Source organism: Garra rufa, chromosome 4, assembly GCF_049309525.1.
Source record: "Garra rufa chromosome 4, GarRuf1.0, whole genome shotgun sequence".
NCBI lineage: Eukaryota > Metazoa > Chordata > Actinopteri > Cypriniformes > Cyprinidae > Garra > Garra rufa.
This window is the reverse complement of record NC_133364.1, coordinates 22,580,494-22,606,167: the sequence shown is the minus strand read 5'-3', so window position 1 is coordinate 22,606,167 and position 25,674 is coordinate 22,580,494. Positions and strand designations below refer to the sequence as shown.

General features: G+C 37.6%; 1 protein-coding gene across 3 annotated transcripts in view; it reads right to left on the bottom strand.

Moving 5' to 3' along the window:
• syt1a (synaptotagmin Ia) overlaps positions 1-24,250 on the bottom strand; it is a 263,471-nt gene extending 239,221 nt beyond the window's left edge. For all 3 annotated transcript variants that reach the window (XM_073838863.1, XM_073838866.1, XM_073838865.1), the window contains exon 1: positions 24,035-24,250. The gene's annotated coding sequence lies outside the window, so the exon portion shown is untranslated. The remainder of the gene's footprint in view (positions 1-24,034) is intronic.
• Between the last annotated feature and the right edge of the window lie 1,424 nt (positions 24,251-25,674).

Genomic DNA, 25,674 nt, shown 5'->3' with positions numbered 1-25,674 from the left:
GAGAAAGCCATTGTAATAATGTAATTTATGTGAAAAATTATGCATTTTTCGAAACACCAAGCATGGGAGTATATTCTAGTGCAGTGGTTTTCAAACTCTGGGTCGCGGGACTTATAAAATGGGTCACCAGAAGGACCATATATATATTAGGGCTGGGTAAAAAATATTGATTCTCCGATTTTAATCAATCTTCAGTTTATCGATTCTTAATGCGCGTGCTTCAGGTAAGAGGATATGAATAAATAAATATTCACCTCTCGTCCTGAAGGTGTCACCATCAGTTGCTTTTTTTGCAGAAATATCTGATGATCAAAAATGATTAGGCTGTAGTTAAGAAACTGTTAGTTTTATGGACAGTTAGAATGTTTTGTATACGTAGACAAGGGCTTTATGATGGGCCTGTTTTGAACGTTTTGAATTTAGAAAAATGTTTTATTTCTTAAACATGTTTGAAGTTCTTAATAGATTTCACTGTTGCACATTTACAGTCTTTTTATTTTTTTACAGTAATGTGCATTTTGCAGTTTGTTTACATGGTGTACAATGGATACACATATTTATGATTTCTTGTTACAGTGTTCATTTAAAATAAAAGTTGTTTAAAATAAACAACTGTGTGCACCCTATTATTAACGTAGATGTGTATTTCAGTAATAAACTTAGTTTCAGTTACCAGCATTTATATCAAAATATGGATCCCATGTCTGCAAAAATAACATTTTAAATGAAATATTGATAGCTAATCGGTATCTAATCGAATCGAAATCGGATCGAAACCATAAAAATAAGAATCGAATCGCCGAATTGGTCACAATACCCAGCCCTAATATATATATATATATATATATATATATATATATATATATATCACAGACATGTATGTCTCTGAAACACAAAACAAAGGTCAATCAATGGCATGACAGTTAGTCAGAATCCACTAAATTGTTCAGTCCTGAGTTCTGAAAACAGATCTCGATTGCCGAAAATCTAATGAAATCAAATGCTAAATCAAATGAAAAAAAAACAAACACAAACATCTAAACTGTATATTTTCATAATTTCTCAAGCAATTCAAAATTGTAAAGTCCACTAAAAACATGTTATAGTTATATATGTTATTGTCAACATGCAAGTGGTAAATTAAAATAAAAAGTATATATATTTTTCATAATAACAAAAAAACATATATACATATGTTTTCCCCTCATATAATGAGCACAAAAACAAACCAACCACTAAGCTACATACCCAAAATGAGTAGTTTTATATTGATATAAAAATATATAATTTAATGAAGAAACTCTAATTTATAATACCTACAGTACATATTGTCTGTAAATTGAATGTTAAAATGTTGACAGAATGTGCACACAGACTAATTAGAATCAAACTAATTAATCAGCTGGAGTAATAAAAAAAAAAACACATAGCCACTCTTGTGTATTTACTGTCAAAAAAGTAAACAAAGAAAACATCCAGATGTTGCACATAGGCCTTGGGGCCACAAACTGCCAGACCTTTAAACACAGATCTGCAATGAGTCAGGGTATTTTAAAGGGTATGAATAAGATGATGGTGTAACTAGCACCATCTTGTCATCACTGAGTGTTCATTACCCTCAGGACTGACGTCAAACCTTCATGATTAAGAGCAGACACCTCCTAGTGCCACCTCCACCCCGACACCATTTACACGGCACCTTCTGACACTGTCAGCATGACACGCATAATGGTGAGACCAAATGGAAAAAAGGTGATTTGTAGGTCTTAACTTTGATCCATGTCTAAGTTAAGAAGGCTTTAGCATGCATCTGAGACGGATTCTTGTTGCATACATTTTAAATGTAAATATAAACTTTCAATGAACAAATGAATTTAAGTAAAAAAACAAAGCATTTTTGAAAATATAGGAATTTTTTCCCCAGATGACTTGGCCTGTCTCAAGCCACAGCTCGAGGCCTAGAGACATTCGCTGCATGGATGGCAGTTACCAAACGTTTGTCTCCACTCTGTCCCCGGGCACAGATCTAACAGCAGCTGGAACAAACACACTTTATCAAATAAACGTCAAAGGATGTTTGCCGAAGCAGTCTGGCATTACCCACAATACTATTGCAACCAACGGCAACAAGAAGAGACGATAAATGAGTGGAACAATGTCTCCGGTCTGACAACATCCCCTCCCTAGCTCATCCATTTGTTTGGTGGGTGTCCCTGTAAATTAGATGAAAGACAAAGGCTGCATAACATGCCGATGGCTATGCATGTAGGGCCTATGTAAGGATTAGAGCGATGCATTTTGGTGTAAAACTGATTACACAACTGAAGACAGCGGGATAGAGGGAAATGGAGACAGGAAGGAGAATGAGACAGATGCAATATAGAGAGACAACACGGTGAGAGTAAGGTCAAACCTGAGCCTTACTGTCATACCGAGGAAGCGGGGAGATAAAACACAAACTGAAGAGAGACTGCTCATACTCTGAGCTCTTGCTGTGAGTACTGCTGCTCACAGTACGCATGATGCATATTAATCACAAATTTGAAAATACTTCCTCCATCTTGCAAGTTTTAATCTGACTGGCTGATGAAGGGAACCTTAAAAGTACTTTTTTTATTGAATTGTTACAACTCCTATACGTTTCCCAAGGCTACTTTTATTTGATCAAAAATACAGTACTATATCTATCTAGTTTAATACATTTTAAAATGTAAATTATTCCAGTCATTGCAAAGATTTTTAGCTGCCATAACACCAGTCTTCAGTAAGTCAGTTTCACTTATGCACAAAATTGAAATATCGCATAAAACATTCGCGAATAAGCACCGTTTCCATCCAGTGAGTCAAAGGGAACAAAATCATCACTTCCTGACAAACTGGCACTAAATATCACCAAAAAAGTAGGACAAGCAACTGAATACAATTTTCACATATAATAAAGTAGTTGCGCCTTAGAGCGAGCAGACGAAACACAATAAATATGGTCATTGCTTTCGGAGGTGGATGCCAGCTGTTTGGGAACACAGTCTTGTAAGACAGCTCTGGAAGGCAATTATACAGAAATACTTTGATGACATTATTTGCAAAATGTGTTTGATTTTCCACTATTCACATCAACCCTTTTTCACACAATTCAAAAAACACCTTAAGTAAGCATTTTTTTTTTATTTTTTTTTTTGCGAAATAAGGATTTATTTTTTCATTTTGTTTAAAACAGGATGATAGAAACATAGCTAGTATCACATGATTTTTGAGAAATCATTCTAATATGCTGATTTTGTGCTCAAGAAATATTTCTGTGTTGAAAATATATTATATAATATCTTTGTGCGATACATTTTTGTAGGGTTAAAAGAAAAGCATTTATTTGAAAGTGAAATAATTTGTAAAAGAAACATCTTTACTGTCACTTTAGATGAAATTTTATAGAAGTATTTTTAACATTTCTTTCCAAAACAACACAAAAAAAGACCTCAAGCTTTTGACCGGTAGTGTAAATATGTGCAATATTATGCACTTTTTACTTTTAGACAGTAAATTTATTTTTTAGTATTTCCTGTACAATCATTTCAAAAGACTGCCTTCACACCAGTCTACTATTGTTGTAAAAACTATTTTAGATAAACCAGGTCTAAACATCACATAAAAACAAAAGAAATCAGGGATGCACGATTTTTGTGGATATTCGTTATGCTTATAATTTTCCAACTCATTCTGACCAATAGCTGATGGCCAGATTGATATATTTCCTTTTGTTTGGAAACAAATATCTCCTGTACAGAGATTATAAACAAATTATTTTTAATTTTGGTTATTTCTTATAGATTTATTTGTTACATTTTTGCATTTATTATGAGAGGATAGTTAAGTATTGACAGGAAGTGTAGTTGGAGAGAGAGAGAGAAACAGGATCAGGAAAGGTTTGACTCGAAGTTGGAATGGTGCTATATGTTGGTATGCTGCACGCGTAGATATTGGTGGTGAAGAATTTTGTTTAGTTTATGAAAGTACACTGAAAGACTTTGAAATAATTTTAAAACAACTATAAATCAATCACTGCATTTTTAAACATTTGTAGATGGTCTACAGCAAAAAAAAAAAAATTAAAAATTCTGAAAATCTCCTTGTATTTAAGTTTTATAATCTGTTTAAAAAAATAACATATTACACATTAATGAATAAATCTGTATATTTACCAATGTCATGTTTGTGATTTTAATTCATGTAAGCTTCAATCTCTGACCTTTTAAATCAAAAAATACTCGTGATTTTATCACATTAATTATTGCTTTATTAAATCAGAAACACAGTCCAGTGCTTCCCACATACATTGATTTATTTGTGGTGTCCTGCCACAATATCAAAACTGACCGCCACAAATAGATTTTTCAAAAGGCTTTGACTTGACATGTTAAATAAACATGAGAACTGCATGTTTCAAAATCAAAACGCGATGCTAGTGTTTTTATATTAGTGTATATCTGAAGGAAACCAACTGTCTTCACGAAATTTTCTATTTAATTTTTATTTCATCTTGCCTATAATGCCTGATAATGCAGCGTTTTTTACCACACCAAAACAGCACCTAGTGGGAAAGAATGAATTTGCATTTTCATTCAGACAAATGCGAAAATCGACTGATGGTTTTATGAAAAAATGCCGAGTTGTAAATGTGAACTGGTATATATATCCCAAGGGGGAAGCCCTGCCACACAAAGAGTCTGTGGGGAAAAACACTGCAGTCTTAATAGGCCAACAGCGCCCCCTAAGTAAATAAAATGGGCATCACTGGGTGGGCATTAGGACCCGGGGGATGCTGTTGCTAGTGGATGCATCATTCTGTACGTGCATTATCAGATTAAATGCACCGATCCAAAAGAGTGAATCTAATTACCATTCAGGCAAAAGTTTGCTTCAAAAATTACCACACCGCTGACGTGATCTTATCATTAACGCACCCTGAGCACATGTGAGTTATTCGTCTTATCGGCAAGGCACATCGGCATAATTTTGCATAATGCCGATATTTACATTTTAAGCCATTATCTCCCGATTCCAATAACGTTCCGATAATATTCTGCATCTTCAAAAGAAAATGTGGTTAGGCAGTTTACATGTTTATCAGACAATCTCTTCCTATCTAAGCAGGCCAGAATAAGCTCCAGTATGGACCAGACTTCATGCCACAGTCAAAACTCTAGATACACAATACTATATGAAGGCTGACATGCAGAAACCAGTGAGGATGTTTTGTCAATAATGCTGCAAGCATCTACGCTCAACATGCAGAAGGTTGTACAGCACCTTATGTTACACCACTAGACTTTAGAAAATCTTTGATATCACCCAAAAAGAACCAGACATCACAGCAGCTGCCCAACCTGAGGCGATTTGGAGTCAGTGGGTAAAGTTGAAATCCACTGGATCAGAGAGAGAGAGAGAGAGAGAGAGAGATAAAGAGAAAATAGGCTGTCGGTTTTGAGATGGGGATGGTAAAATATTGATCACAGTAGCCTCACCAAACAAATATACCATCAAGACTCTCTCTCTCTGAATTAACAAAGGGTTTTATTATATATGATCAATCACTTGTATAAGAGACATATTTACATTGCATCTCAGCTTTACATTGCTCAGAAACCCATTTAATGTTCATTTAAAGCTACAAGCACTGATTTCCCTCGCCTGACTGTCGGGTGCCAACCCGTGTGTCACGAGAGAGGAGAGTTTCAGTTGTCAGGTAGGAGCAGTATCTAGTGGTAGCAGTCCTCCACTGCAGCATCCTGCCTACATTGAGTCTTTCCAGTAATTGTTTAAGTGAAGTAGAAGCATTCAGTGCACAAACACTAGGGGGGAAAGCGCAAAAATGGCTATTTACCACTAAAAGGTTCATAGTAGTACCTTAAGGGTGCATACAGTTGAGGTCAAAAGTTTACATACACCTTGCAGAATCTGCAAACTGTAAATTATTTTAACAAAATAAGAGGGATCATACAAAATGCAGCTTTTTTCTCAATTACAAATGAGAAAAGATGGATCTCAAAATCATACAGTCATTGTTGGAAAGGGTTCAAATACACAAAAATGCTGAAAAACCAAAGAATTTGTGTGACCTGAAGGATTTTTCTGAAGAACAGCGGGCAGTTTAACTGTTCAGGACAAACAAGAGACTAATTAAAAAAAAACATTTCAGGTAACAAAACAGTATTAAGAATCAAGTGTATGTAAACTTTTGAGCAAGGTCATTTTTGTCAATTCAACTATTATTTTCACTTGTGCACTATGTAAAAAAAAATCATGTGAAATATCTTATTATATAGTATATAGTACTAAATAAAAAATAACATGCATTTTGTATGATCCCTCTTATTTTGGTACAATAATTACCGTTTTTTAGATTCTGCATTGACCTCAACTGTATAACTACTCCAAGGAACTAATATGCACCTTTTAGAGGAAGACAATGTACAAAGTTGTCTCATTAAGGACACTGTTCCAGTGACAAGCTGTTGTACCCGTAAAGGTATTATTTTTGCATATATTTTCTGACAGTGCAGATTAATAACCTCAGCATGGACAGCTCAAGGTGATCAGCAATGCATGTAAATTTTAATGCACTTTGCATATTTTTCTCAGTTTGATAACAGGAACAGATCCTGCTTTGGTAAATAATGTACCATGTGAACCAATGTCCTATGGTGTATAAAACTTAGATCAGTTTTACTTGTAAATGCTTTACACAAGCGAAATGTGTTTATGCGTAGCCATGTGTGTACAGCAGCAGACAGGAGATGCAAGATTATTGATTGAAGAGCCTGGTAATCTGTAAGTGGGACTCAGCATGGTGGGTTTCTCATGACATTGCAACTGTCCTTGACTAGTCTGCTAAATGGAAACAGATTGAAATTCCTGCTTTGCACACGAGTGGCCCTTTAAGACAGCGCTTATCGGCAGCGACCAAGGGACACCGTGTTCTGTTTATGTCCCGCCCTACATTTATCATGGATGCTGTCTCTCTCCCCTACCCTCTTCTCATGTTCGCATACCTATTACTCTTCCTTACGCTGATAACCTGTTCTCAGGTCAGAGCGAATTAAAGTTATTGATGTGGTTTTGGCAAATAGAACTGGTATAGTATAATCATATCCGTTGGATTGTCTATTCTTCATCCTTTATGCTCCAGAAGATCGATTTTGGTCTCTTATGGAGTTGACGGCCAGGGTAGATAAGCATTCGGCAAGCACTGAGGGCACTAAGCGCGAATGAAACCTCCACAATATGAAATTAAATGAACAAGCACTGCAATGACAGATGATATTTCCCTTGAGCATCAGCTCAGTGACTGTCCTGATGAATGCGCAGCTTGTGTTAATGAAGTTCCTCAAGAAAGTTCAAGAGAGTTCTGTTTATAGGATGCCATCATTTACAACATTAAGGTTAAATAAGCAACCACTTACAGCGTTCTTCCTGACAAATCTCTCAGCATCCTCTCAATTTATCTTCAAGTCGTCACGTCTCGAATGCAAGCTCCTTCATTACAGACAAAAGCAAATCCATCTTGCCATTTACCACCCCTTACGTGGATTACATGAAACATCTGTTAGATCCATGTTCATCATCTCTGACTGCAAGGCTTGTATTCATTTGAATATATGATGAGCATAATTGTCATTAATGATCTCAGATTTAGGATTCATACATTTGTAATTAACATGCTTTTCATTAAGTTCAGCGCAACAGTAACTTACTTGGCGAGACTAATCTGCATAAATAATTAAGGTTACTAAAATCGACTATCTTTATCATGTGGACAAAGAGTATAAGAGGGACTGTTGTGCCCAATTCACTGAGAAACAAGACACAGTGAGTGTTTTTGTGTGTATGTGTGACTATGTACCCCATGCTGGGACACAAGAGAGCAGTCGGGCCTGCTGAGATCACAACCTGACCTCTCATTCTCGCTGTCTCCATCAACCTTTCTCTTCCACTCTCAATTTTCTTGCCATATGCCTCAGTAAACTCGAGCAGAAAGAGAAAAATTGCAGGACCATCTACTCTCATTTTGGCATCCCATGATGCATCCATCCAACAAATGCACACAACTCTTTCAAACAAACTTGTATACCTGGCATGTCTATTTTGACTTCCTCTAAAGTTTTTGTCATCACAGAAGTGATTTACTCACTGATACAGAAAGTTCAGAGAGGATTCACGTATGTCTCCAAAAAGCTGTCAAGTCTCAGTGTGCTCTATTTTCACCATCTGTATTGAAGGTCACACAGTTGCTTCTCCTAACAAACTTTCATTGACTTTGTTGTGACAATACTTTATCCTTTTGCTTTTCATGCACCATAATATGAGGAAAACACCTACACCACTACTTCACCCTGGTACTCATTGTATTAAGAGTACCTGCAAATAAAAAAAAAATGTAGGGCAGGGTTTATGCTGAACAAATGACTGGAGAAGTCTGGCATTCCACTGGAAGTTCAAATGATTGTTAATAAATTACAAGGTCAAAAAAATAAACTTATGCATGTATGAATTGTTCACAATGAGATCGATATGATTTTGGAAAATATACTGAATTGAATTTACATTTCATGCTGACTTTAACATCAGCAGGCTCAGGAAACCTCTGCAGGTGTTTTGAGTTGATAATCTGAAGTCACCATATTCTAATTTGTTGAGATAGCGAATTGGTGGGTTTCTGTTAAATGTGAGCCAAATCATCACAATTTAAAGAACCAAAGACTTAAACTACTTCAGTCTGTGTGCATTAAATGTATTGAATACACAAGTTTCACAATTTGAGTTGAATTACTGAAATAAATGAACTTTTCCATGACATTCTAATTTATTGAGACACACCTGTATATCTTTTGAAAAGAAATTATCATTTGTCTGTATGGTGCATAAAAATAATAAACTATTAGCATTAAAAGGTATAATAAATACAGGTAAAATCATAATAAAATATTAATAATACTAGTAGCCAGTCCGGCCCATGGAATTGTTTTTTTTTTAAACCGACCCGGCCCCCCATTAAAGAAAAGGAAATTATGTGGCCCGCTCAGAAAAAAGTTTGGGGACCCCTGATCTAAACAAACTGCAGCATGACTCAATATTCTTTTAAGGCAATCACCAGCAAGACAAAGATGCTATCGATATATCTAAAAGTGCAATTAACCCCAAAAAATACTCCTCAAGACCCTCAAGACTTAGAGGGTAAGAAAATAAGACATGAACAACAAAAAACCTTGTTTCACAGTCACAAAACAAGCTTAGCTCTCTCCATCATGACAGTTAATTTACAAAATTGTCAGTGTAATACAGAAAATAGAGAAGACTCATCTAATGCTGTCGAGTGTGATTCAATCATGAAGGGTAGCGTGGAGTTCAGCATGGCATTAATCTCTCGCAGTCTTGTATTTTCTTCATTAGATAATCTTTGTGCCTGCCTCTCTTTTATAAATCATTACATTAGCCAATAATAGGACTGGCCTGGCTCCCCGCTGGAGAGAGCAGCCCGTTAGGCGAGTGGATAATGAGTGTTTTTACATGGGGCTGGGTGGACATGTTTTAGGGGAAGCCTCATTTTAGTCTCGGCGCGACACAGCGTGCACAGACAGTACCGCGGGTGCTTCAAACGGTACGTCCTTCAGGGGAGCCCCAAATTTGTCAGGCGCTTAAACGAGCAAGCAAATAAAGAGGAGACGAAAAGGAGAGAAACAAAGCATGAGGCCAGTTGATGTGACTTTTTCACAGTGAGGGCTGTGCCGCTGGCCTATTGTACGGTATTATTATTCCAGCAACTGGGTTTCGTTGAGGTCGTAAACAATTTAGTTTTCTGTCAAAAAGAACTGACTCAAATTCACAACTGACCACAGGAAGCAAACCCAGACTGTTTAGATGGAAGATTAAAAAGGAGACGGCGACATGCTGCACCGCAAGGGACTGAGAATACGAACCCTTTTTCATGTTTGCTTGAGTTAAATGTGGACAGTCATTTGCAGTATTTTACACTAGAAGGCCAAAAGCACATGGAGGGAATGAGCATGGTAAATCTTCATGGAGACGAGCTACGGCGGGCAGGAGACTTGGTCGCCATAGTGACAGCAAGTCTGTTTGCATGAGAGGAAGATCATGGCAGGCATTTAGAAAGAGGCGGCCAGTGTGTGCACCTTGCTCCTGCTATGATACAAACTATTTAAAGGGATGGTTTACTCAAAAATGAAAATTCTGTCATTAATTACTCTGCCTCATGTCATTCCAAACCTCTAAGGCCTTCGTTCATCTTCCGAACACAAAGATATTTTTGATGAAATCCGAGAGCTTTTTGATCCTGCATAGACAAGGTGTTCAAGACCTAGAAAGGTAGTAAGGACATCATTAAAAAATTCCATGTGACATCCGTGGAATCACAAGAATTTGTGCACAAAGAAAACAAAAATAACGGCCATGATCTTTACATGCACAGTACCGTAATGAACGCGCGTCGAAGACTGACACGGAAGAGAAGAAATTGCTAAATGAAGTTATTTTTGTGCACAAAAAGTATTTTCATAGCTTCATAAAATTAAGGTTGAACCACTGAAGTCACATGGACTATTTTAACAATGTCTTTACTATCTTTCTGAGCCTTGAATGTTTCAGTTGCGTCGTTGTCTATGTAGGGTCAGAAAGCTCTCGGATTTCATCAAAAATATCTTAATTTGTTACAAAGATGAATCTTACAGGTTTGGAACGACATGATGTTGAGTATCAATGACAGAATTTTCATTTTTTGGTGAACTCTCTTTACCCTGATTCGGACGGTAATTGTTTCTCATGGGGATGTAAATGATTTTCAACATTTACAGGGGTTACTCTTACAGATTTATATGTCTGCCACCACCCATGTAAAAATCCCTGAATGACCTACTGTTTTTTTTCTTGACAAACACTAAGGTCGAGTGGTAATTTAACTGCTGTCCGAATCCACATACAGAGTTAACCAGAAGAAATTCATTTAAAAATCAAAGTTCGAATCCTTTTTGACTACTGCACTTTGATGTAATTTGCATGCATATTTATTACTGAAAATGTAAAAAAAAGTAATGAATAATAAAAACACTGAAATGCTAAAAATATAAACCAAGCAGCTTTATGCTTATTTTATGTAAATAAGAGGATGCATTAACTCCATCATGTAATTAAGAAAGAAAACGCAAGACAGAAAACCATTTCAACTATAGCATGTCTATCTATAGCACAATTTATCAGACCCATGCTCATGTAAATGTGTGTCTCTACATAGATTTCTGAAACACCATAATTATGTACCTTACTGCATGTTTCGCAGCAGTTTCAAAGTTGAATGTCCAAAGAGTGGTGCTAAAACACAAGTTTAATATGTGTCCGTGGCAGGCCCGGTTCTACGGGGGTGCTTGAGGGTGCTAAGCACCCTCAAACGAAATCAATAGCACCCTCAGTTAAAGCTGTAATAATGTCATTTTATTGCAGATTTAGATAACAATCCAGTGAGTAATCATTAAAAAAACACATTTATTTTTCTGCTGTAAGCATTAAAACAATGCCCTACCATATTGTAACGCATCAAAGCAGTCAATTAGAGCGTTGCATTTCAGCCTCGGCCGACTAGCCCGACTTTTTTACACCTCTAGTTGCTGGGCTTCAGGCCAATTTTCACGTCAAAGTTCAGAGGCTGACGGGCACCGGTTTTATCTGTTTTAGGTTTCTCCTTATTTTAATATTTTAGACATCCATAAATTATGGTGAAGAAAAAAATGCCGCGCTGGTGGAAACAACAGGAGACTTCACTTTCGGTTTCACTTTCGAGACCGTTACGGACGGCAGCGCAGCTGGAACAGATCCGCGCTCAAGCACACAATATGCTGAAAATTGCCACAAAGGTAAATAAATAACACTGAATGTGCCGGGCCGGAAAGAGTAAAGCTTATTTAAATTATATATTAATAAACTAGTGTATTCTGAGTCAGTGTAACAAAAATCCTTTTTGGACGCGCCTTTAAAGAGAAATTTATCTTTTCGGATTACATAATGAGAGAGTTTTTGTTTTCTATTTGTTTTATTTCGTTAAGTAATAATTTAAAACTATTTTATACGTTTTTTTTAAGTGCACACAAATAAAAGTACACCATTTACAGTACCGAATGATGTATTAACCTACTCTTACCTTTGTGAGCAAAAATGACAGATAATTTTAAATTGCTTCCACTGAAAAAAATGCACTGGCGCCCATGTCCTGCGTCTTCAGCTTCCACTCTCTGCACAAACTATTGGATATGCGCCTAATACCGCACATTTATCTCTAGGTTTAACGTTTAAACTAACATTGTTTTATACTTGAACTATTTCATATCTATAGATTTTATGCAAATCGTGATGATTTGAGTAGGCAAACTGATCAAATTAACAGACTGATCAGTCTACCGCTGGGCGCTGTTCCTTAAAAATAATAATAATAAAATAAAATAAAAACTTATATTTTACGAACAAAAATGCTCCAAACGTTTTTTTCTAAATTAAGTTAATAAAAAAACGAAAGTATAATCAATTTGCCATTACATACAAAAATGAAGTATTTTGATTTTAAAATAGCAACGCGCGCCATCAGTGTCGCGCCCTAATGTCGACTATGATGGTATAATGTTAGAGCACCCTCATTAATTTAGGAAGCACCCTCAGTGATTTAGTTCTGGAACCGGGCCTGGTCCGTGGCACTAGTGTTGGGCGATATGCTCAATTTTCATATCGCCCTATCGTCAGCCTGAGAGATCGCCGATACACGATACTATCGTGCTAATTTAATTAATTATCTATGTACTAAATTCCTTATTCGTTTTGTAAATGTAGACTTTTCTCTTGACATATGATTAAGTTGTGCGTGTACAGAGCGCTGACTGTAGTTCTGCCGGAGTTGTTCAAGTTACTTTCGGTTTCATTCTCTGCAATCGTCAGTGAGTGAGTTGTAAATGTGCGTTCCAGAATGTAAATGAATGAATCTTTCTTTACCCGTCATATTGCTATAATGTTACCGCTGTATGTCTGACCGTTATCATGAGGGTGATGTTGTAGTTCAGTTCATATTGGATGCGGAGAAGTGATGCGCGTGTAATTCACGTGCGTATGTTTAGCGTCATCTGATCGCATCGTAATTCTAATTAACGCCTATAGACGTTACTGAGATGAATGTTTATATTTACTATATACAGACTGATTATGATACATCGTAATTAATTCAGCCTGAACCAGGTTTTACTACCTCTGTTATCCTAATGACTGCAATGCAAATATAATATAACACTCCCTTTAGAATCAGTTAATCTACCACCGTACTGTATGATGAAAATCTCCCATTCTCACTGCACGAGGTGCGTTAAGGCGCTGTGGCCTCTCTATGCGTGTGTTTATACCGCGGCAAGTTTCTGAAGCATCCTAGAACAGACTCTCTGTGCTGCATTGCTAAAGTTAAGTTCTTTGTTGACGGATAATAATAATAATCGTCTAACTATCGTCAAAGGCATCAGCAACAGGCGATATCTCTGACTATCGTCGATACACGATACTATCGTCTATCGGCACAACCCTACGTGGCACATTTTTATTACGCTGGTACAGGCACGTATTCCTGCATTTTTTATTATGCTTCTTGAGGTACGTATTGTGGCTGTTCAGAATTTAAATATCCAGGGAGTGTCAGTAAAGGTTAATGGTCTGTCATGTTGGAAATATTCGTTATACCAAACCAATAGTGTTAACAAATGCAAAAGTCATATAAAAATTGTGCAGGATGTTAAAATTGTTTTGAAGAACATCATCTGCAAGTAATTGTGTAATAATTAGGCTTTAGTAATCAAAACAGTACCTGTAAATCTTACTTTGTGTAAAAAGGAATAAAAGTTGTCTGAGGTTTACTTCCTCTAGTGTTAACCAACTCAACTGGAAACTGCAGTGATTTGTACATACAGATGTCTTTTTTTTTCAGTTTTGTAGAAATGTATATGAAGGTACGTATTTATCAATGAGCCTAGGTAGTAGGGTTGGGCATCGAGAACCGGTTCCAACTTGGAACCGCTAAAAAAATAACGATGTCATTGGAATCGTTTATAAAATTTGTTTTCGATTCCGATCATCGGTTCCAAACACGCAAGTTTTGGTTTCCATTGTGGCAACCGTATTTCCGGAAGTGCTTGCCGTGCGCTTGTTCAGTTGCAGCTATGGAGCACGGTAAGCGGCGCTCAAAAGTGTGGCTTTATTTCACACTAAGAGTGTACTCACACTAGGCAGTTTGAACCGTACCCGAGTGCGTTTGACCACCAAAGCGCGGTTCGTTTGACTAGTGTGAGTGCTCCGAGCCGGCCCTGGCCCGCTTGGAAGAGGTGGGCCAGAGCACGGTTCAGTTGGACTCGGGCGCGGTTAGCATGCAGTGTGAGCGCTAACCGTGCTGGAGCACGGAACAGGACGCGTGATGTCGCGTTTTTGCGAGGTAATCAGCGTTTTTATAGTCCATAATCAAAGCTGCAAAGTCCTTGCTGCACTTCAGCTGGTACCTTGCAAACCTCCTCATACAAGCAGCACGAGTGCGCGAAAAGTTTCGTGCCACAAATGCGATAGACATGTTTAACAATAGGCTGTGGACAACCGCGGAACAAACGACTCAAAATTACTATCCACAAAGTAAAAAGCGATGGACTAAATTGCGTTCAGCGAGAGCGCGCTCTTCCTGTTTATCCTGAAACCGTCAAACCGTAATTACGTAAGCGTGTTCCGGCACGAATGCTGAAACCCTATGTGAGTGCAGGCCAGAGGGGGAGTGGGGAGGGGGGACAATCGTACTCGGGCCCGGTTCACGGCAACCGTGCCTAGTGTGAGTACACCCTAAAAAAGCCTGGGTCGGCACAGTGCAACACATGTGACAAAATGATATCTTGCACAGGAGGATGCACTACGAATATGACGAAACACCTACGCCTGCATGATGTACAAATTAAGGGGTATAGCGTGTTTGACGTGCTGCGCAGGTCCACTGTCTCGTCATGTACAGAGAGTCCAGACCAGGGTGCAAATTCTGCATATATAAATCTGTTTTTTGGTCTGGTGCAGAGGCATTCCTAATTTTCTCCTACATGGGCTGCAGCTCCTAAAACTAAAACTCATATTGAATCAAAATAAAATTATCCTCTGTGAAATCTAATGAGCCTGTGACATGTTTTGACTCCAGCCCACAAAGAATCGGAATTGAGAATCGAAAAGAACCGAAATCGAAAGGAAGAATCGGAATCGGAATCAGAATCGTTCAAATCAAAACGATGCCCAACCCTACTAGGTAGGAATTTCTTTAATTCTTAATATTCCAAGGATATGACATTGCATTTACAGCTGACAATCATGCGACTGGCCATGTGAACAGCAGGTTCCTGGCTTCGTAGGATCACAGAACTCACTTCACTGTGAATAAATCGCCATCCGAATCAGTTTTATCACTGAGGTGCCATGGGAATTTATTTTTACAGACGTCCATTTGAGAAACAATTACCACCTGAATAGGGCTTTTAAGAACATACTAATACTATTAATAAAATTGCTCAGACAACAATGACAATACTGTCATACTTTCATTGGACTAAATACACCAAAAAAGGCCTAAAAAGCAACACAAATTTCTGTTAGTGACAGACAGACAGATTGACAGATAGAGAGATAGACTCAATCTGAGTGCCCATGTGGACTCAGTGGAGCCTAGAAGGAGGGGATTCACCACTGTAATAAAAGACAGTGGGATCTGTTCGATATAAGGGCAAAAGCAATAACTAGTCCACACTAGAGGGAAACTACGGCTTTTTCAATCACATGCACCCACGCACATGCTATTGTTTGCCTCATGTTTCTGATTACAGTTAAAGAGAGAGTTTCCTGCACTACTATTCTAAATCTCCAGCACAACAGCAAAACAAATTATATTTCACCAGAGTTGTGCTCTTCTGAATCAAACGTGATGAGATAAAAAATACTGCATACTGTGAAATAATGTCAAGACAACACGTCTTTCTATTGCATTGTCTTCACTGACTGAGCTCAAAAACTATCATGCAGTGCTACCAGTATAGTCCATTTCACAAACAAATGAGCCATTTCATTCAAAAGAGTCACAGAATGTTTCAAATAATTTATTTACTTTCATTTTCGACCAACTCAAGATATAAGTACCCTTACATTTACATATACTTCTACTTCTGTATTTATTCTGTATTCCATTTTTTTTTTTCTGGTCAGGGATTGTCACGCGAGGTAAAAAAAAAAAAATGTACCCATAAAAATGTAATTACTCTTCTTTAAAGATCATTAAATTAAACAGAGCTGTACGACAGTTAGATATTTGTAACACGCTCGTTGTAACATGCATTGATGAATCCTGGGATACTGTCATTTTCCCATAATGGCACATGAGTGGCGACTGAACTGTAGCACAGCAGCATTTTTTCTTGCTCTCTTCTTTCCTCCCTTATTAGATTCATAAAACATTCAAAATGTCCTCCAGTCCACCTTTGTGGCAGAGTCTGCCCTTTAGTAATAATTAATCTCCCCTGACTCCAACACACTCACCTTCAAGCAGCGGTGTGGGAGTAGGGGGCGTCAGTGGGGTGCTAGAGCATGCATCTGGGGCATCTATATGGCCATAGGTTTATCTGTAGTAATGTTTGACATGTGACATATAGAGCAGTAAAATCAGTTGCAGCTTGAAGTGTGTAGCAGGAATACCTTGATGTGAAAATGTGAGAGGGAGTTTCCTTCATAACCCTCTCACGAGGACAATCACACACCACAATATTCCCAAAAACTTCTAGATCTTGGGGCGAGATTAGGAGCAATATTTGTACTTTTAATAAATGAAGAAGTGGTGACATGTGAAATTAAAGGGACATTCTGCTATGTGATTTGTGGATTTTCCCTCCATTTCTGGGTGGTGACACCTGAAAGACAAATTGATGACTCACGGCCCTGTTTTCACCCAAATGAAATGCTGATGCTTATTAGCTGTGACTTCTGTGAAAGCATTCAATTATTCTTAATTGTCACTAGAGCGTATTCATGCTGAATTGTTGTGGCTAAAATTGAAGTGAGACAAGCCATGCAGAAAGAGAATTCATAAAGCCCTTCTTAAGTTGCTGGCTGTCACTGGTTTTAACACCCTTCAAAAACATTCTTCATGAATTCATCTTGGTAAATTTTGCTAATGGAAGTGGCCTAATTTTAAATACAGTGTGGCTGCTCTGCTTTTTGGTTAGGGCAAATCTTTGCAAAGAATTTGAGTAACCAAGCTTAGTGTTTTTTAAATGTTGGAGCATTATTATTTCTATATTATATTATTTTTAACTGTTCCTTTTTGTAATTATTAAATAGCATATTAATATTCCAATAATATTATTAGTAGTATTATTAATAATATTAAAAAAAGCATCCAAAAAGAAATCATAATTTTTTTTTGGATGACTTCCATGTTATGTTTGTGGCCGAGCTACAGGCAATACCGTGAGGAGGATTTCTGTAAATCCAAAATGCTTTTCCTCTCTGTTTTGATCAAGTCTGTATTGATCATGTAATCCTAGTATTATCAGTGTAGGTCCACTGCGATCAAGAAGGCCATATCCCTCTAAAACCAGACAAAGACAAGGTGTTGCTTGATCAAGAGCATAAATGTAAACAAAAAAGCATTGTACATTTAATTTAAAATTTGCTGGGTTTGAGCAATTACATATATTTCAATTAAGGATGTGTTCACACTTGTCATGTTAGGTTTAATTAAAACAAACTCTGGTGCCACTGCTCTGTTAGTGCGGTTCATTTGAGTAAGTGTGAACGCTGCCATCCGAACCCTAGTGCGCACCAGACAAGTGGTCTGAGACAGCTAAAAAAGATGGGTCTCGACCTGCTTCCAAACAAAAGCTGGTACGGTTTGAATGAAATATGAAAGCGACACGGACCAAATACTTCTAAACGAATCAAAAACAGAAAGTTATGACAAGATGCAACGCTATGCGACATATCACATCACGAAGGGAACAAGCAGCTGTCAAAAATGTCAGTGTGAACACTAAGCGGACCAGGACCAAATGTATAATTTTCCTTTTTGGTCCAGACCAATTGAACCGAACTACAAGTGTATACACACCCTTAAAGTGTTGCTGAGCAGACCATTTAAGTCGAAAGTACCTTTTCCTTTTGTTTGGAGTGTTTATTGAACTCTGTCATGAAATATATATCACTCAACCCGATCATTCAGGTTGTGAACGTATCACTACACTTGCAGGTTCCGTATCAAAAATGCCAGTGTGAATACAAAGCGAACCAGGACCAAATGTATCATTTTCTTTTTTGGTCTGGACCAAACCAACCAAACGGATGGAACTACAAGTGTGAACACACCCTTTATATATAAATCAACTATTAAACTGAATTAATGCATAACATTACTACAGGCAGCACAGAATGAGCATAGAGTTGTTCTCAAAGAATATGTTCTATTGTTCAAAAGACACTCAAATGTAACATTTCAAGTTTAAACCTGACATGGTGTCATAAACTGGACACAGCAGTCCAATTTTTCTTCTTGATTAAAAAAAACTTGATTGAAAAATGATTTGCTGTAGTTTGTAGGCCAGTGATTATATTCAATGATCATGCAGAACATGCATATTGATTTACAGTGTGTCTATATGATGTATTTCCAATAGTTTCACTGCAACAATCTAACGTCTGTAAATTATCGTTATTTGGGGGCTTTTCTCTATGTGATTAATTTGCTTAATTAATCAGCATATAAAGTAATTAATTTGATGACACTTTTTAATCAGTTGACAGCTCTAATAAAAAATATACAGATGTGCTGAACTGCTATAGAGGCTGGGAAGGGTGCCACGGTTGAATTCAATAATCGTCTGTGTATTGTAGTCATTCAGGGCTCAAGGTGAGGCTTCACCACTTGATTGCCCCCTTGTGCACTGATTAAAAAGAAACACATTACATCACTTCCGCTAACTATGTGCATATGTAACCGCCATGGTAACACAGGCGTAGCAAACGCTATGGAACGAGATCTGCTCACCACCATCTGTGTGTGTGTATGTGTGTGTGTGTGTATGTGCCAAGGCTGTGTTATGGAGTCAGAAGGCTGGCTACATTCTCTAAGGACCTCTCCTCCGTTGCTTAGCAATATGTGGAACAGTGAGCAGCCCCAATAAGGAAACTGCATCTACTGTATTTTCCTAGCAGAAATGTAGATAGATAAAACCGAATTTAGCAATTTATCATTCACATGATTAATATATATGATATGTTTTTATGATTTTGTAATATAAAAATCTGGTCCCACTTTATATTAGGTGGCCTTAACTACTATGTACTTACATTTAAATTAATAACTTGATGCACTTTTTGTGTACATTCATGATTTTACTTATATTTTAAAAATAACTGCATGTAATTACATCTGTAATTAATTTCGGTAATTCCATTCATAATTACACTGTTGACCCATCCCTTACACCTTACAACCCATTAACAAACCTACATCAGAATATGCACATCACATGTAAGAATAAGCACAGCATATGGGACCATGGACCACAAAACTGTATTCAATTGAAACCGAATAAACTGAATAAATAAGCTTTCCATTGATGTATGGTTTGTTAAGATTGGACAATATTTGCATGAGATACAACTGTCTGAATATCTAGAATCTGAGGGTGCAAAAAAATCCAAATATTGAGAAGATCACTTTTAAAGATGTCCAAATGAAGTTCTTAGCTAATCAAAAATTAAATTTTGATATATTTACAGTAGGAAATTTACAAAATATCTTCATGGAACATGAAGAATGTATAATTTTGATTCATACAATGTATCTTTGGCTATTGCTACAAATATATCCATGCTACTTAAGAGTGGTTTTGTGATCCAGGGTAACATATTCATATGCAATAATCTATTAATTTTACTTAACATACTATTAACAGACAATAGATAGATTCCTTCAAAATGTGTCTAAATTATATTAGGTCAAAGCACTTTGTCAATCATAATGTCTCAGGGCTCTCCTGCTGACCTTGAGAGTGTTCCTGTTCTCTGATACATCAAACAATATTTATTCACCAGTATTTCCCACAAGTCCTTGCTGCTTGTGTTATGTATGACCCCTGCTGCTAGCCTGTACAAACACAGGCTTGTTTTTTGCTATCCATCTCAGTCACTGAGTGAAGAATTACTCCCAAAATCACTCTGCTAGGTTTTAATACCCAATCCAATGGATATCAGTGTATATAATCTGATGGATATAAATTATGACATCTTTCTATGTGACTTGTAGATCGATTGCTTAAAAAAAAGATGAGAACACCTTCAATTTTCCATGTTTGTAATATATTATTGGTTTTGAATCTGTCCCAGTTACTCAAAACCACAGTAGGTGTCGTTTAGATGGCGTCTGCGCCGGCTGTGGTGTAACGCAACGAGAACATACCGCTCCGTTATTGCACATATTTATCATGGCTGCCCCAGACTCTTCACGGAGCATGTCAGTGATCCGTACACTTCCCTCGCTCAGGTATCTGCAGACAACCAGCCAGCTGTCCAAGGTCAAATCATAATAGAGCCGCTATTTTTATCTTCTGTCTGCTATTACTCCTAACAACAGCGTGATGGCCTCTGCAGACACGCACATATACTGTATGTACACACACGCTTGCTTTTATTTCTCCACCTTCAATTTCAACACATAAGGGAAGTGTGTAGGCGAATGGCAGAAAAAAATCATCCAGGTGACTGATCCTAATCTCACAGGCTGACATCAAAGATTTCCAGAGTGCCCTGTTGAGCGTCAGTAGAAGGGATGGTTAACTCCACCTTTCGGCAGTACCGGGCTTGTATCTCACCTCATTAATGGATATTTAACAAGGCTGATAATGCACGACGTTGCCCTTGGCAACTGCAGGGGGCGTGACATATTTGGGCCAACATCTGCCATCCCATATTGCCCTGAAAGCTAAAATCCACGTGCTGGGTTGCTGTGGTTTTTAGGAAATGTCTCGTGGGGCGATATTACATCTAAGACCATTGGGAAAATGGAACATTTCAAGTCAACAGTTGCTCTCAGGCGAAGAATATTATTGACGGAATGAGACTTAAAGACTTCCTTTGTTGACCAATTTAAGATCAATATCAGTGATCCACACAACAAAAAGGAAAAAAATAAATACAATGGCTATTATAATAAAACAAATAACAATAATTGTTCTAACAGACCAATTTGGAGTAGACGTCACAGTTACGTCACTTGCAGCTGTGTGCGCATTGTGGTGGCAGAAAAACACTGGTAACAAGTGGAGGGAAATGAGTAAAACCCATGAAATAAGAAAAAAAATGTGGTATTGGTGTACCTTTGGATGACGGAATCGGAATTCAAAGTTTTTATAAAATACTGTCTTCAAAGATGCCATTTTAAGCTAAACGCAGACGTTTAAACGGACAGACTATGGATGAAACCTGCTATGATTGTTTTACTTTTAAAGCATAAATTTGATTTAAATAACAGCTCTACATAATATTCACATATGCAGTTCATAGGGGACATACTGTATTACAATTACAGCATGAAATACTATTTAAATCTATAGCATTTTTAGCATATTTACATAACATTTACCTATTTTATATCACAATTCTGACTATTTTTTCTATTTCTTTATATCCCCTATCCCCTATATTTTGTCAATTCTGAGGAAAAAAGCCAGAAGTGTGGCATATAGATCAACTCTGTGTTTGTCTATGGAAACATGGAATAAAATAATTTTTAAAAAGTACATTTGAGCTTACATTTCAAAATTCTGACTTTATTTTCAAATTCCGAGATCCTCTCACATTCTGATAAGAAAAATCAACTTGTCATTCTCTCTTTTGCGTTTATATCCCACACTTTTGTTTTTTTTTTTCCTTCAGAAATGTACAAACTCTCTATTGTTGAGTTAAATCGAGAGATAAACTTGCATTTGCGAGAAAAACGTCAGAATTGTGAGATAAAACAGGTAAATGTAAAATGTTTTAAGTTTAAATAGTATTTCATGCTGTAACTGTAGGGCTAATATATGTCCCCTATGAACTGCACATGTGAATATTATGTAGAACTATTGTTCAAATACAATTTGTTTAAAAGTAATTATAGCAGGTTTCATCCATTAGTCTGTCTGTTTAAACATCTGCGTTTAGCTTCAAATGGTATCTTTCACAACAATATTTCTACAAAAATGATTGCCATTCCAACTCTGACATCCAAAGGCACAACAATACACTATATCTCATATTTTGTGGATTTCTCCAATTTCATTCACTTACCAGTGCCAGTTATCTACTCCAAAATGGTCTATAAACTCATGATCCTGAGCCGAGGGGAAAGAGAGAATGGAGAGTTGATTTTTCGTATCAGAATTGTGCTATATAATGTAATTTCGAGAATAAAGTGAAAATGAAATATAAACTCAAATTTACCTTTTTTATTTTTAATTGCATTTTCTGCCACTAGATAGGCTCCGCCTAAATAAAAAAAAAGGTCAAACATAAAACTGTTTAAAAAGCATAATTGACATGCAAGGTTATTTTAATTAAAAGAAAATAACAAATAAATATATACATACATTTGTGATAAAATCAGCAAGTGTACAAAGTACACTGTTGTTTATTCACCTGTTTGTGTTTATAGATTTTGTGTTGATGACTTAATTGATGAATCAATGCACCCAGCAAACCAGAATAATTTTGGTACAGAACATGTTGACAGTAAAATGTAAATAAGACAGTGTTGGTAAGTTCATAAGAACCACAGCATGTGCACTACCTGCATCTTAATGTGAAGTGGTGGTCTATTTTGATGAGTTTCTGAAGCTATTCCTATGGTATCACTTAGCAACTGTTTTACCGCAGCTCCTCAAGCACTAATGTATTCCAGAGGAGGATCTGCACAACTGAATTGAATAAGCCCGAGGCTATAGCCGAGCAATCCCTGCTCCTCGCTCTCACTAGGCGTGCATAGCAGCGGCTGATCTGCCCAAGAGAGATATGAGGTAATGACAGGCACATTTGTTGGTGTGGGCAGCAGCTAGCCACAATGAACCAAGTCCTCCATAACATAATGACTATAAGAGATTTCAGCTTGTTATGCAACCCATCCTCAATCCAACAATTGCAAACAAAAGACGAGCTTGAGTTGAGAAGGAAAGTCAAGTATTGGTGAGATTCATACTGAGCCAAACCTACTTTCTCTTTGGCTGTCACTCTAGGTTGAAGGAGACAGCATCCATCTCCAAATATACGTTGGCAAGCGTGATTCCCAGAGCAGAACAAATAATGGTTTCTAGGGATAAAAGAAGCTCTTTTACTGTGGGAATTATCTGCCATTCTGAAATAATTTCCTCCACTGGAATAATTCTCTACTATCCACCGCCACAGATAAACCCATCACACATGAAGGCGAAGAGGAAGAGAGTGTTTATCAGATACGGAGAACTGTGGTGGGATTAGTTTCCCTGGGATGAATACAGCATCTCAGCTTCCTTCTCCCCTCCCTTCCACCCTCAGCCGTCCATCCACACTCACACTCCCACACACAAACCTACATATAAGAAAACACATCTCCAATCTCCAGCTACAAACATGCGAATCCTATTCCCCAACTTGGATAAGCAGATTTCAGCTAAGCATGGCAGTAGATGATTTGTTTCTCACAGGAACCATCAAACCAGTAAACTACCACCTTCCCCGGCTGGCCAGAACGAGGAAGGAAACAGTGCCAAAAGCAGCGTTGGCGTGAAAACAAACGCCACGCTGTAGGGGCGGGCATTTATGATGGCACGCTGTACTCTGACCCAGTATAGGTCTCTTTCAGATTTGCATCCAATACAAAACAAACCAGCAACATCCCAACACCTGCAACTTCAGAGAGGGAAATACAAGTGCCTACCTGTATGTAGCGTGCTGTTATCTCCTGCTTCAGCTGGGAGGAAGTGAAGTACAGATCATATGCAAGAGAGAGAGGGAGTCACAGAGAGATGGAGAGGAGGAGTCTTGTCTGGTGGAGGTGGAGAGAGCGGGAGAGAGAGAGAGCGAGAGAGCTGCCGCTGTCGCTATTCTCTGCTGAGCCTGCAGGGAGGCTGGTAATGTGCTACCCCTGTTAAAAATCAGATCGTGCATGCATCTAGTCCTAAATTAGAGAGAGGGAGGGAGAAAAAAAGGGACTATTGGCTGTTTAACCATGCGCCGTCACGAGGCGCTTCCTTCGGAATCCCTCCAGTGAGAGTGGCACAGCATCACTAAGTCCTTGGCTGCGATTGGCTACCTTGGACGATGATGCAGTCAGCAGGCGATGGTTCTGGCAGCAGTCAACTAAGATGACCCTCTCAGCTAGTATTAGCATCCTCACACATCCTAAGCAAACGGGGCAAGGACGAGCAAGGACATTTACGAAACCCTCCTGGGAGCGTGCTCGTGCACTTCAGGAGGTTGGAAGCTGGATGGTGTGCATGGCAAGTCCTGGCATGGTGACTTGTAGACGTTTATGCGCACTGGAAGACAAAGAAGTCTCAGAAGAACGTCTAGGTGTAGAGGCTGTGATTTCCCCAGAGAGAACTCCATCAATAGCAAGGGTGGTTCACTGTCAGGGAAGGGCAGGTGCTAATTAATGGGATGAGTTCTGGGTAATGTGACCTCCCGTCTTGAAGAAGCATGTGTGTAGAGTGGCTATTATTTGGTCTGATGTTCATTAATTTGAAATGGCCTGGATCTGGACTGCGTATATAGCTAATAACGGTTCCCTACGGGTCGCCTGATGTCTTTTATGTGGACCCCACTGTTGCTGTACGCACAGTTCGACAATTTCACAGCGAAATGCCTCCACTTCAAAAGGCCAGCTTGTTGCATAAGAACAAAGATATAAAAAGTAAGAAGGGTAAATGACTCATCTCTTTTGTTGAAATTAAATGTCAGGCTGTTTATGCTTGCAAGAGGTGATTTTGAAATGCAAAATCTTAATGCTGCAACTAAAATATAGCTGTAATAAAGAATGACAAATTATTAAAGAAAGAAAGAAAAGAACCCTATGGCATCTGTTTTTGAAAATTAAATGAACAGTCCAAACATTATAAAGTTCCTTAATCAATTACCGCTTGATTTGATGAGGTGTTTAATGTAATAACTAAGTTAATTATAAAAAAGGTAAACAGAGCATGAAGTGATGTGTAATGCAAATCTCAACTTCAAGAAACTTAGAAGATGGCTTTTTTCCTTTTCTTTTCATTTTTTTCTTTTTGAAGAATACAGAGTTAACTACTACAGTACAATAAAGTACTGAATTTACTGCATTTAATTAGGGGTATATTTGATATCTGTACAGCATCCATTAAGGTACACAAATCTGTTGTTGTTAAATGGATAGTTCATCCATTAAAAAAATAAAATTCTGTCATTAAATTATTCACCCTAATGTCATTCCAAACCTGCAAGGCCTTTGTTCATCTTTGGAACACAAATTAAGATTTTTTGATGAAATCCGAGAGCTTTTTAACAGGGTATCTGCAGATATGAACAAGTGAAATTTAAGACTTT